Raw genomic sequence first — 12,946 nt, 5'->3', positions numbered from 1 at the left:
TTCGACTGCAGGAAGAATGCTTTAAAGATTCAGCCACACTGAACCACTTTTGCAACATTAACCTTCCGAGACGTCTGGCAAAACGCTAAAGAGGTCACCCATGAAAGTCTGTGACGCCAGCCTTCGCACAGAACAACGTCCAGACCAAGCCCTCAGATGGCTCAAAGCTCCCTGGCTGGAATTTTTGGGAAACAGAATTTTTTGAGTAAACAAGCAAACTTTTCTCCAAAGGCTTGAACGTAACCATTAAATAACTGAAGGACAGATGTTTCAAAACAAGGCCAGAGCTTATTAATTCAATAAGTGGACTGATACGGCAGAGTATGGAAAACTCAGTGACCTTGAACGCGATGTGGAGTATCGTTATGAGAAATAACAGACTAACACAACTGACACGACTCAAAAATGTACTTAAACACACATAAACAAACTTACATCATTTTTATGAACATGTATTAGTAATTAGTTTTAGTAATTTAACCTTGCAACATGCAATTTCTTAAAGTTTGAGAAGCACCGGAAATTGTGTTAATGTTATTCGGAAATAATGAAAATCTTCATCTTCAAAAGTCATTAAAAATTCCCACTGTTGAGTTGCACTAGTTCTAACTGTATTATGTATTGGCAAGTTTTACATCTGCACTTGATGGAGTCCCCCCCCCAAAAAAAAACCTACATCTGCACTTGATGGAGTCCCCCCCTCAAAAAAAACTCAATTGTTGCAAATTCTGAGGTGCAGAGACTGACACACACCCCCACCTGGTTATGCGAAAGCAGTGAGTGCAAATGTTTCTCTCTGGTTCTTACTTTCAGAAATCACTTATGGAAAAAAAACAGATTTTCTCTTCTTTTCTCAATAACAAAACAGCATATTGGATCCAAGTGTTTGATGAAGGCTCTAAGACAGACCAGCAGCACTTCCAAACTCTTCTTTATTTATGAGGATTCTTACAGCGCTGGGCTTCGGGAATTATTTATAGACACAGAATTGCTTTCTATACAACACTGCTGCCATTGTTTGATTTTCTTTGTACTTTTTGTCGTTTTACAGAAAGGGCTCCTGTCTTTTTATTGTGTTGTGAGTAAATGTAGGTGTGTTAATGAGGGGACCTTCCAGTGTTGCTGGCCTGTTGATAAGCTAAGTTAAGGGTTAACAGCTTTCTAAACATGTGTTTTACCACCGTGTTTAGGTGAGTGTGAGCGTACATGTGTGCGTTTGTATGTACGTCTGGAGCCACGGAAACCTTCCCTGGGGCGCCAGGCCCCTCATTAACCTGCTCTTCATCCTTCCTTACTTCCCATTTGTCTTTCCGCCTGATCCAACCTTCCTCAGTGCCACAATTTCACTAAACAACGGTAACATTGAAGTTTCTGTTTAAGGAAATGAAAGACAACCTCACCCTCTGTCCTTGAAATGCTGCTGAATTTCAGGACAGGACATGTTTAGTCATGATGCCTCCAGGTTTTCTTCACGACTTTCACCTGACAGCTCATCAGCTTTGGAACTTTCTACCACCATGCGACTACCCCAACGTAGACCCTCATCCTCTTTTCAAATTTAAAGTCACCTGTTTAAAGAAGCCTCCACTCATCCATAACCTGAACCTCTGTGAATGGTTTAAATCATCCTGAACACATTTTTAAAGGTGACTTGTTCTCTATTGGTTTTTATTTGACAGACCTCTGATCTGACTGTAGAGTGTCTCGGGTGTTTGTTGCCGTTACTGTTGTTGTTCTCATTAAGAATGTAATTTTTTACAGTAGTAGACAAAAAAATCTATAACACAGCAGGTTTCCCACACGTTGCCTGGCAATATGAAGTTAGAAATATTGCAACTGGAGAGTCAAATCTTCACTGTCTTTATTGGCTGTTTTTTTAATCTCCCTCCCTCTATCTCTGCCCTCACCCTCTTCCCCCCACCACCTCCACCCACGTCCTGTCAGAGGGGAATGACGACCATCTGCAGCTCTCCTGCCTCATGACATCTGGAGACCGACTGAGACACCAAACACACACACACACACACACACACACACAAACACAGACTATTTTTTTTGTGAGCACTTCACATAGACCTTTGTTTCTTCTAGTCCCTTTTCCTAAACGTATCCATTACAAATATATGCCTTATCTTAATCCTCATCCTAATTCAAATCCAAAATTCAAACTAAACCTTGAACCTCAAGATACCATCTGACTCAGCGGGAACCTGCAGAATGTCACCACAACAACAGTATTTTTCAAAAAACCTGTCTCCACAAGTACAACTAAACCAACCACTTACTCACATCTATCCATGCACACACACACACACAGACAGACACACACACACAGACACATGGAAACTGTGCAGCAGAACAGGGGAGAGACGAGGGATGGGGTACAGTATAGGGGAGAAAATAGGAGCGACGAGGACCAAAGGGATACGGGTGAGATGAATCGGCAGTGCCACGCTGCTGCGGCTCTGTCATCATTAACAGAGCATTTATTTCTCTAATAGGAATCTCAAATATAATGAAGACACCGTGGATTAATGTATGCACGAGGAGCCGTAACTACCTGTTCATCTCACGCCATCGTATTATTTATACATTTGTTTTCTGTTCTATGTTGTTTTTTTAATACTCTCCTCTGATGTTTTTATTGGTTTATTCAACAGGCCGACAATAAAAGGCATCGCCATTTCTTCTGTGTTACTGCAGGCTGTGTGAAGGGGAATTAAACAGAATCATTAAAATGGTTATTTTAAATTCCTTTAGAGCTCCAATGTGAACCATTAGCAGGATTTATATGCAGCAATTTAACATAGCACCTATTCTTTCATGTAGAAGATGGCTTCAATTATTTTTCTTTTTGTTTGTTTTGACTGCCGCCCACAGAGTTCAGTACCAGAGACTGGTACCTGGAGCAAAAAATAAATAAATCAAACACTGCTTCAAACTGAGCCCACAACCAAAGACATGCAAAGGAAGTTCCCACTCCCTGATACAGTCCAGACCTGGCATCCTTGTCATAGTTAAAACCCTGCAGCAGGTACAGATAGTGGTTTGATCAGGGAGTAGCTGCTGCAAAGACCACTCGTACACAGAGCAGTTCTCCACATCCATCACAGTGATCTCATGTCGCAGCACAGAGCTTCACAGCTAACTGTCTTTTAGCCCCTTTGTCCTCCTGTCATAGCTCTGGGGGAGAAGCCTTTGGTCGTGGCAGCTCAGGTGCCGTGGAGCTGCACTCACACGCTCTAACTTTTTGACAGTTTTTTTTTCTACAAAGCCAAAATTAATATGAATTTTACTACTTAACCGCTCATGTCTGAATGAGTAATCTTGTTTTGTCTTCAGATTTTAATAGGATCCAACTTCCCAGTTTTCTTTAACCACCATCTAAAAAAACTTTTCAGATTTTCAAAAACCTACAACCTACAACCTGGAAATGTACATGAAAAAATGACAAATGCAACACTTACAAACTGCAGTTTTGAAAGAAGAAAATTAAGGATTTTTTTACAGTTCAATTTACAGTTCATCCCATGCCTGGGGGCTGTGGGAGTGGGGCTTTTTTCTTTTTTTTTCCCAACTGGACCTTGAATATATTCTAGTGATAAGGTATTTCAGTTTATTTATAGTATATAGTATTTGTATGTGTTTTTAACTACAGTTCAATAAGGTATTTCAGTTTATTTATAGTATTATTTGTATGTGTTTTTAACTACATCCAGTCTGTTTATCACATGTTTTAGACACATTCACAGTCAATAAAGAGAGCTGTTATAATGCAGTAGTGTGTAGTTACTGTTGTTCTAAAGTATTTAGAGCTCCAGTACATTGTCTTCCTGCAGACACTGGCCACTTCCAGAACACACCACTATTTAAGTGTAAGTTAATGGACTGTTTTACAAATGTAATGTTGATTTAGCTCAGATGCTACAAGGTCAGGCAGTGGATCTTATATCTAAAGTAGGTGTTAGTTTTTATTGTCAACTGAGTTTTTATTGAACCAAACACCACTCAATGGGCCCCGCCGCCATTATTAATGAATGTGTATGAGGCCACATTCATGAATTCACAATAAACTGTTTATATATACAGTAAAAGAAACTCTCCAGGAGACCCACAGTCTCATTTTGTATAGAAAGTAAACATTAACTTTAAACATTAAGTGATTAAGTTGCCACTGAAGGGAAGTAAAAACAATCAGTTTTACCCCCGCAGGTTTATGGCTAAATACATCATTTGGAAATGTTAGTCTGAAGTCGTGGTAAATGGAAGTGGAATATACTTTCTGACTTTGCAGGTTTTCCCTGGGGGGCGGGAGGCGGCAGATGTGGGTGTCTGCCTCTGTGACTGCTCCGTGACTGTTTTCCCCAGCTACTTGCCAACCTTGTCTGTCTTTTTCTCTACTGTGTAGAAAATGGAAGTAGTTTGTAAAAGTGAGTAAAAGGAGTCGTGATAGGTGAGCTACATCTTTAGAGGTCAGGGTATACTGTAGTGTGTACAGTGCACCTCTAGGGAGCACTATTGATTCAAAAGCTCTTTATTGTCAACAAAAGGAATCCATGATAATGAGAGAACAAACCACGTAAATGACAACTAGCTCAGTTATACGGATCTGCTATGAAATGGCGAAGCAGCGCTCAGTTAGTCGCGGTTGCAGATAACTCTTAACTGTGACTTCAAAAGCTTCATATAGTGGCTTTATAACCATGACTCTATACGCTAATTAGCAAAACTGATTATAAGGAAAGGCATCCCAAGTCTCCGGAAAGTTCCAGGAGTCTCCTGTATATTGAGAATGGCTTCCTGAGTCCCAAAAATTAAGTAAAATCTCCGGGGAATCTAGAGAGATTAAAAACAGACATGCAAGGCAGAGAGAATGTGCATCTGATGCATGAACATCACGTCTGCCTCAACCTGTCTATAAGGAACTTTCAAGGTTGGAGCACTTTGATTGGACGGTTTTGTTCAGGATTTTTGTTTTACTGGAAGTACCGTTAGCAACAGTGATTTCTGAATGCAAAATATATTATAAGGTGCATTAAATAAACGTCAGTATATGCGCATATTATTCAGGCTGACAGCTACTATAAGAAAAATAGATACCTAAAAAATGTCAGTAAGATGTCCGCCTAACAAAGTGTTAAAGCTGGTTTAAAATACAACATTGATTAATTTGCTGGGTCAAAGACATGCTACTAGGTTAGTAACATCAGGATCAGTTCCTTGAACTTCCAGCGTACAGCAGCAGCCATAATGATAAATGACTGGCGTACTGCATAGACTAATTAGAAATACAAGGCCATGTAGTGTATGAAGGATAGTATTTCCACCACAGTGAGTTTAATCAGCTTCTTTAATCTCACTTAGTGCTTATTCAAAGGACACGCTGCTGTAGGAGATGAAGGATGATATTTCTACCAGAGAAAAATTGAAGTTGCCGTCTTCAGCTCACTAATGGCCTTATGCCATGGCTCAAAGTCAGTGTCTCGTGGTTGTTCCTGAATTTTGGTCTTGAGAAAAAAAACCCTAAAATGTCACTGAATTTAATTTTCCTGGAATTTGCAGACATTCACTGCAACCAGACAAAAACACATCGACTTCGGTAATGGAGTCAAAGACCAGAATGTCTTGAGAAAAAAAGTGAAGTGGATTAATTTAAATGAAATCTGGAACATTTGTACTTTACTTGATTGTACTTTGATTGCAAATGTTTCGGTGAACCTTTGCTAAGCTTTCTAACAGCAGCAGACAATTACCTGGGGCTGCGAGCTCAAAGGGGATTAAAACTAGTGGATATGTTGCTGATAACGCCTCTGTAAGGACTTCCTTCTGGTGGAGGCTTTGAAACTCCTGAAAGATTTACAAAGCCCATCTTTGATCAGTGTCTGCTCCAGACATTTACCTCAGCGTCCACCGTTTCCCTTTTGGCTTTTCATTAAAAAAATGCCGTCCACGCACCAATGACTTCTAAAGGGTGTCGGGCTCATTGGGTTTGTTGTTTCTAAATTTTCATTTTTGGGATTCAAAGTGTTTGTGCACACACACACACACACACACACATACACACCCTAGATAAACATGATTGGCTGTACAATGACAATGTGTACTCTGCAGTCCACAAAAACTGCCAAACAAATAAAGTCACCAAAGCAGATTAACAACTAAAAAAAACATTTAAAGGCCGCCAGTGAAAAAGAGTAAAAAGAATAACATACGAAATATAAACAGTTGAGAAAACAACTATGTAAATAACAACACACCATTTAAAAAAAAAAGAAAACAGAGAGAAAATAAAGGTAATGAAAGCAGCACCTGAAATAAAATGTAAAATACGATTTAAATATAAACAGAGCTGTCGTAAAACTGTGACAAGGAATGAAGATGCAAATGAGCGAAACATTTCCTGTAAACAATACAACAGCAGCAACTTCAAGGGCAGATCTGAGAGTGAATCTGTCATGATGCTCATACAGTATTGGATAGCAGAACAAATCTTACAGTTAGTCTCACTCCCGTCTTTGTCCCTGATGTTAATTTAACTCCAAACTGCTGACATGGTTGATCTACTTAGAGAAACTTCCCACAAGGACAAGAAGACACTGAACTGCAGCAGGAAAACACACTACACCGGCCGACCGACCGATGTGAAGCTGGTCGGGGAGAAAAGCTGTTATGTCAATGTGTCGGTATTTTAATTATTAGAATATCAAGTCCGATGGCGACGTGTCTTGTTTATTACGTGACAAAATACATATGATAAAAATCTTAAATCTTAAAACTAAAAGGCGACGTGTCTTGTTTATTACGTGACACAATACATATGATAAAAATCTTAAAACTAAACTCTTAAATCAAAGACTAGTCGTAGACACGTAGACCTCCATGTAGGTTTTTCAGGTTCTTATAGTCTCTGGGGCGTGATCAACTGGTGTTTTCAGGAGTTAAACGTCAACGTTTTGTTGCATGAAAAAACAAAACAAAACACACAGTACCAGTAATGAACCACCTGACACCACCTTTGGTGGCTTTACTGCACCGTAAGTATAACCCATGTCCTTGGCGCAATGCAAACTTGTTTCACCGTGGATTTGAACACACCCAAACCGTGTGTTAGCCATGCCAAACCTCAGGCTGCCCCGACTTCCTGCGTATGGAGCAACTTCCTGATGAGCACTTTTTGTACACAACTAATTAGACAAATGATTTTCCTAATGGGTAAAAAGTATACATTACTAACTAAATGAGGCTCATTCTGTTGGCCCTTGAGCAAAATATGGAACAAAAGCAAACGTAACATGCACACTCACTCAGCGTGGAATCTAAATTGCCTTTAACGATGGCATAAGACATACTGCAGTGCGGCGGCAGCTCTGCCAACCATGTATTAGGTAATAAAACCAGTCAGAAGACACTTAGGTGAGCTACATCTGTGTTACTCCCCGAAATGAGTTTAATTAGTGTTTTCAACATGTTCCACAGCAAAACCAGCCATTACATAAGAGGGTCTAGATTTCTGTGGGAGGGTTCAATGAAAAAGGCAAAGTGTTCCACTGAGATAATTACACATTCTATCAGTCTGACCTGCAGGGCAGCGAATGCATCCGCTTTGGGGCCTATGCATGTTCACAAGTGCTGATGTGGAACCAGAGTGTGTCCACAGTGTTTCAGAAAAGTCTTGGTATGTGTTTGAACCAACATGGAGTTTTCCAAACAGTTATTGCTGAATGTGTGGAAAATGAGCGTTGAGCAACAACAGTATCAACAGTGAGAACTTTCCTAAATTTCAGATGTCAATACGTGTTTTAAAAACACATACATCTAGAGACCCTGCCTAACCTTTCCCTGGGCCAGGCCGGGCCAGTGGCGGATACTTTTAGCGCTCTTAGGTAAACCAGCTAGATTACTGTGCCAATGTGGTGAAATGACATCTCTGCCTAAAATAAAACAAGTGTTTGCCGCTCTGCCTTTAACTGTGTCTATGCTTCAGGACTCCATGATTTTACTGCTGATTTCACTGAAGCTCTGTCTGTGTTTGGTGTGCTGTTTGTACTCTGCAGATCATTTGTTGGTAATAAATGACCGGGGTTTATAGCCCATGTCAGCAAACATCAACCCCTGGTGGCAAAACTCAGCACTTAACGCTTCACTACCTGCACTAAAGACATCGTTTCACCACAACAGAGTCTCCCTGAGAGCCACATCAAAAAATATAACGAACCGCTGTTTTCAGCATATACTGTACCATGTGGGAAGTAAACGCCTACTGGTTTTGGGCGTCATTCTGTGTATGTGTTTATATGTTCACAGTGGAATGTATTTCACGTATGTAAAGAACTCTGTGCCTATAATGGGTGCGGCTTCAAATATGTCATCATTACAGGGATAAAGTGTGTGTATAGATCGGTCATATATTTCCTAATAAAGGGGCACATGCTTTTTAATAAGTAAGTTCCTAAATGTATTACATCCTTTCTATAATAGATCTATAAATATATATTTAGAAACAAACACCAGTGTTGGGGCTGGCATTTGGTGCGGCTCATAGAATGCATTTTAAAACCTAACAATGATTTGCTCCAACATGGTGCATCTTTATATCCGTTAAATACTGTACTGTCATTAGTCAGATTTCAGAGCCACACAACAAAATACAGTACAAGCACTTACATTTTTCAACACTACCAAATGGTTCTTTTTTTACATGCTTATAGATGCTATGCCTTTAACTTTTGTCAAGCTGTAACCAAAGTATTTTAAAGAAACCTCACAATTCATCCTTATGGACACGGGTGTTCTGGGAAAACATGTCCAGTAGGAATGAAGGGAGCTGGAAAAACCTCCTAAAGGCCTCCTGTGTTTGACCTAGTTAGACTGACAGCTTACTCACACCTCCACGTGAAAAAAACTTTATGGACCTGAATGCTTAACCACACCAATCGGTGTAAGTAACTACAGGCTGTCCAAATAACCAGGGCTAAGACAGGGTGAGTCCAGAGGTCTGTTAAAGACGACACACTTCAGTGTTTGTTTGTTTTGCTTTGTTTCCTTTAACTGTTTCAGGTTAAGTGTACGATCTGACTGTAATCTATACGACAATCTATTCAGATTTTGTGCTGGAGGACAAATGTAACTCAATAATAAAAACACTCTTGTACAGACACTGTGTATAATCTCAACTATGGTTAAAGCTCGGAGCTCACGATACTTTAGTAAGATTGACACCACTTACTGGTAGAATGACCTGAAGCCTATTAAAAGGCATTGGAGTTTACAACCAAGGTTTTACAACCTAACGACTTTTGCCTGTGATTTAATATAGTACTTTAAAAAAATGACTAAATGAAATTAAAATTATAATTGACTAAATACTTAGTGTTTTATAACAACACTAGGTAAATATAATTTATATGACATTGATTTTAAAATGGAATATTGGATAATAATTCACGTGTTTAATTCTGCGGCTGCAGCGCTATTATCATGAATATGCATGTTAACATGAACTGCAGTAAATTGAATAGCCTTCCGTTAAATAGTCACGAGTAAATTAGAAGTATAATTGAAGTCAGTGAAGACAGTGTTGAGTCATCGATGTATTTTGTTCGGTAGAATAATGACATAATGTATTCCGGCTAATTAGCCCGTCGAAATAGAGTAAAAAATTAACAACAATTATTACCAGTGACACATATGTCGAAAAGTACTTTTTCAAAATGCAACAAGAAATGTTATTTGTGAACACATTTACGTATAAAACAGGGAATAGTGTTAAACAAGTGAGTACATATAATTATATATATGAGCGTCTTTTTTTCCTCTACATTATTTCTTTATATAAAAAATAAATACTCCATGTAACGACCCAAAGATTTCAGCAGATTGTGATTAGCTCTGATTAGATCGTATAGTGGTAGAACAGATGCTAATTAAACCTAACAGCGCTTTTCCCCATTTTATTTTATTTTATTTTATTTATTTTCTTGGATCTAAAAAGATAAAAGAGAGTAAGTGAACAGATCAGATAGGATAATGAAGGTCACACCTCAGGCTTTTGTTGTAGCCTCTCAGACGTGACCGTCACAGTGTCAAGGCTTAACGCTGATTTAAAAGCCGGTTACGGGCTGCATTTGTGAGGGACCACAGACCGCCAGACGTCATGCCTCCACACAGCCGCTCCCCAACTCTTTAACCACACTCCCTTCTTATTGACTTTTCCAACCCTCTGACCCTCTCTGATCCCAACTAACACCACCCCCTCCCACACTTACCCTCTCACCCCTGTAGGCTCTGAATTAGCTCTCTTGACACTTAGGTCTACAGGACAAACGTCTCTATCTTATCTTGATATATACAGTAGGTATATATATATATGACATATTACATGTATATAAATATACATTCCACCACTGAATCTCCTCCTCGTCTGACCTTTCCTTCCCTCAGTAACTGCTCTAGTTCGACTTGAGTCAGATAAAATGTAAGGCTCTGTGGACACAACAACGCAAAGATTTAGAGCCTATGGTGTAGTTTACAACGTTTCAATGACTTCTTTGCTGATCCACAACTCTAGCAGTGCTGTAATTGATTTTTTTTTCCTGCAGTGGGGGTGGTCCCAAATGGGTCTCAAACTCCCAACCTTTATATTTTTGCCCAGCTCTACTTGTCTCAGTTTGTGTGCAGTAAAGATAATTAGCGTGGTGAATAACTGGCTGTCAGTGTTTTCTAATCTCCTTGTGATACCGGAGGAAAATCATTTTATCAAGCCTAAAATCATGCTCCATCTTAGGGGCCAATGATGATGTGATCAATTTCACCCATGGCTTCTGGCGAAACTTGAAGATGTTTGACCTCTAGTTCACCAATGAATTATTATCAACTGATGACCATCTATTCTATGAAAACTGTGCTGTTTTTACATTAGAGAGATTTTTCTTTTTTTTTTTCTTTTACTTCTCCTTAGGGAAAAATGCCTCTGAACACTGAGTTATGGCCATATTTCTAAACGTCTGGGTAAAATTAAACCAACCGCCGTGTATATCATTCAGGATAACGTGCCCAAGTGGTCTTCTTGCCTGGAAGTGTGCATCTGATGAGCAAAATCCTTCTTGAAACTGTCAGGCCTTAAATGTGTGGTGACCTTTACGCCTTATGAGCTTCTCCCTACAGCACGTCCTCTTAAACTCCACGGTCACGCTGCCACGCTTCAGCTTAACCTCACCATAGCCTATGAAAGAATGACTCATTATGGCCTAAACATCCCAGTCCCCATTACCTCACATAACTTTTGTCATTTCTCTGCTTTGTGATTTGTTACAGCAAAGCTAAAGCCCCGTGGTGAGGATGTATGTGTTTTATTTCTTACTACTGTTTCAGTGCACTAGCCCTTAGCATGTTCGCAGTGTTTGAGCCGGGAATGCTACCATATAGCCAATAGCAGTGTGATAGTTATATATACTAATATGTAGCGTTTGCAGCATCATGTAGCGTTTATTCAGAGAATAATTATGTACAGGTCAGTCTTTACCGATGCCTGGCTAGGCTAACTCTGCTCCCATCTTTAGCATCACTGTTTTTCTACGTTTCTTCACCAGCAGATGGGATTCTTGTGTGCTTTATTTTTGTAACTAATGGATTTATCTTTCACAGACAAATCTAGAGGATTTGTCTTTTAACAGAAAAGAAAGAAAAACAGAAACAAAACTGGACCAAATACCTCCTGTGACCCTCAGAACCTGACCGAGGGGATTGATTTTGAAGTATTATATGTGTTATTTTGGTTTCCTGGTTCTACAGCTTAAGTTCCATGAATCATTCAACCATCCATCTGTGGATACCAGCCATAGACGCCTACTCAGCTGTAACACCCTCACTTGGCCAGATGATCCATGACCCCATGGAGAGCTGGGGTCTCTACTCATTAACAGTAGAATCGGACTTTTTGTTTCAATAGAGTATTAGATTATCCACATTTATATACAATTTTGAAGATGTTCAAACAAAGTGTTCTTACATTCTGGTGCAGTATTTTGCAGTAATTCAGAGGGTTTTGGTCTGTTAAGGATCCTGAACATTTTCATGGCTTAGTTTATTACATAAAATCAGAAAAGAAACATTGGCAACCATATGGTTGGCACTACTGTCTCAGCTATCTGGATGTTTACTGTTACTTACTTACTTAAAAAAACAAGTACATTTTGTATAAATATTTTCCCACCACATACAACCAACCATTCACGATTGCCACTAAGTTTGACGTCTGCAGTGGACAACTTGTCCCTGTTTTTAACCAACACTTTATGAGCCAAGGGCCTGAACCTGCTCAGAGCCCAGAGGTCATGAAGGACATAATTAAGCTCTTGGTTTTTCTAAGATTAGCTCCTTAGCCAGCTCCCTGCATCAGTGTTTCTCTATCTGTTTTCACTTTCTGAAGTGACAATGACACAGAGGAGGAGGGATGGTGATCGTTATTTTCCAAATCTTTTGTGTTTCCATTACAGTACAGTAGATACAGTAAGACGCTGATGAGACTCAATGCAAACTACCTCGTTTGTCACAGATTCAGCAGAATCTGGCTTTTAGCAGAGGATATGTAATATTTTTCTAATGTGTTTCAAGGGTAAACTTTTATTTTTTCTGTGCCATTGACGACTATTGACTATTTCTACAGCAAGCTATCACTTAAAATATATATTTAGTAACATTTCTGATGCACAATTGAAAATATCCATGGATATCTTTTACCTTCATCTAAGACTAACCTTTAAGAGCAAAAGTTAAATGAAATTTTGTTCAGAAATTTTAACATTTTCTGGCTACAAGAGCATTCAAATCAAATTCAATTTTTTTGAAAAACAACCTGGATGTCGTGGATAAGAAATTATTTTGTAAATCCAGTGGAATTATATATAACTTGATAACGTTTTAGATGTCACAGTAGAGGTGTTATAAT

At 39.2% G+C, this 12,946-nt stretch overlaps 1 long non-coding RNA gene across 1 annotated transcript in view; it reads right to left on the bottom strand.

Moving 5' to 3' along the window:
• LOC112488264 (uncharacterized) overlaps positions 1-12,946 on the bottom strand; it is a 116,482-nt gene that overhangs the window by 57,189 nt on the left and 46,347 nt on the right. The window lies entirely within an intron of this gene.

This window comes from Cynoglossus semilaevis, chromosome 16 (genome assembly GCF_000523025.1).
Source record: "Cynoglossus semilaevis isolate Cse_v1.0 chromosome 16, Cse_v1.0, whole genome shotgun sequence".
NCBI lineage: Eukaryota > Metazoa > Chordata > Actinopteri > Pleuronectiformes > Cynoglossidae > Cynoglossus > Cynoglossus semilaevis.
This window is presented reverse-complemented; position numbering and strand designations above follow the sequence as displayed.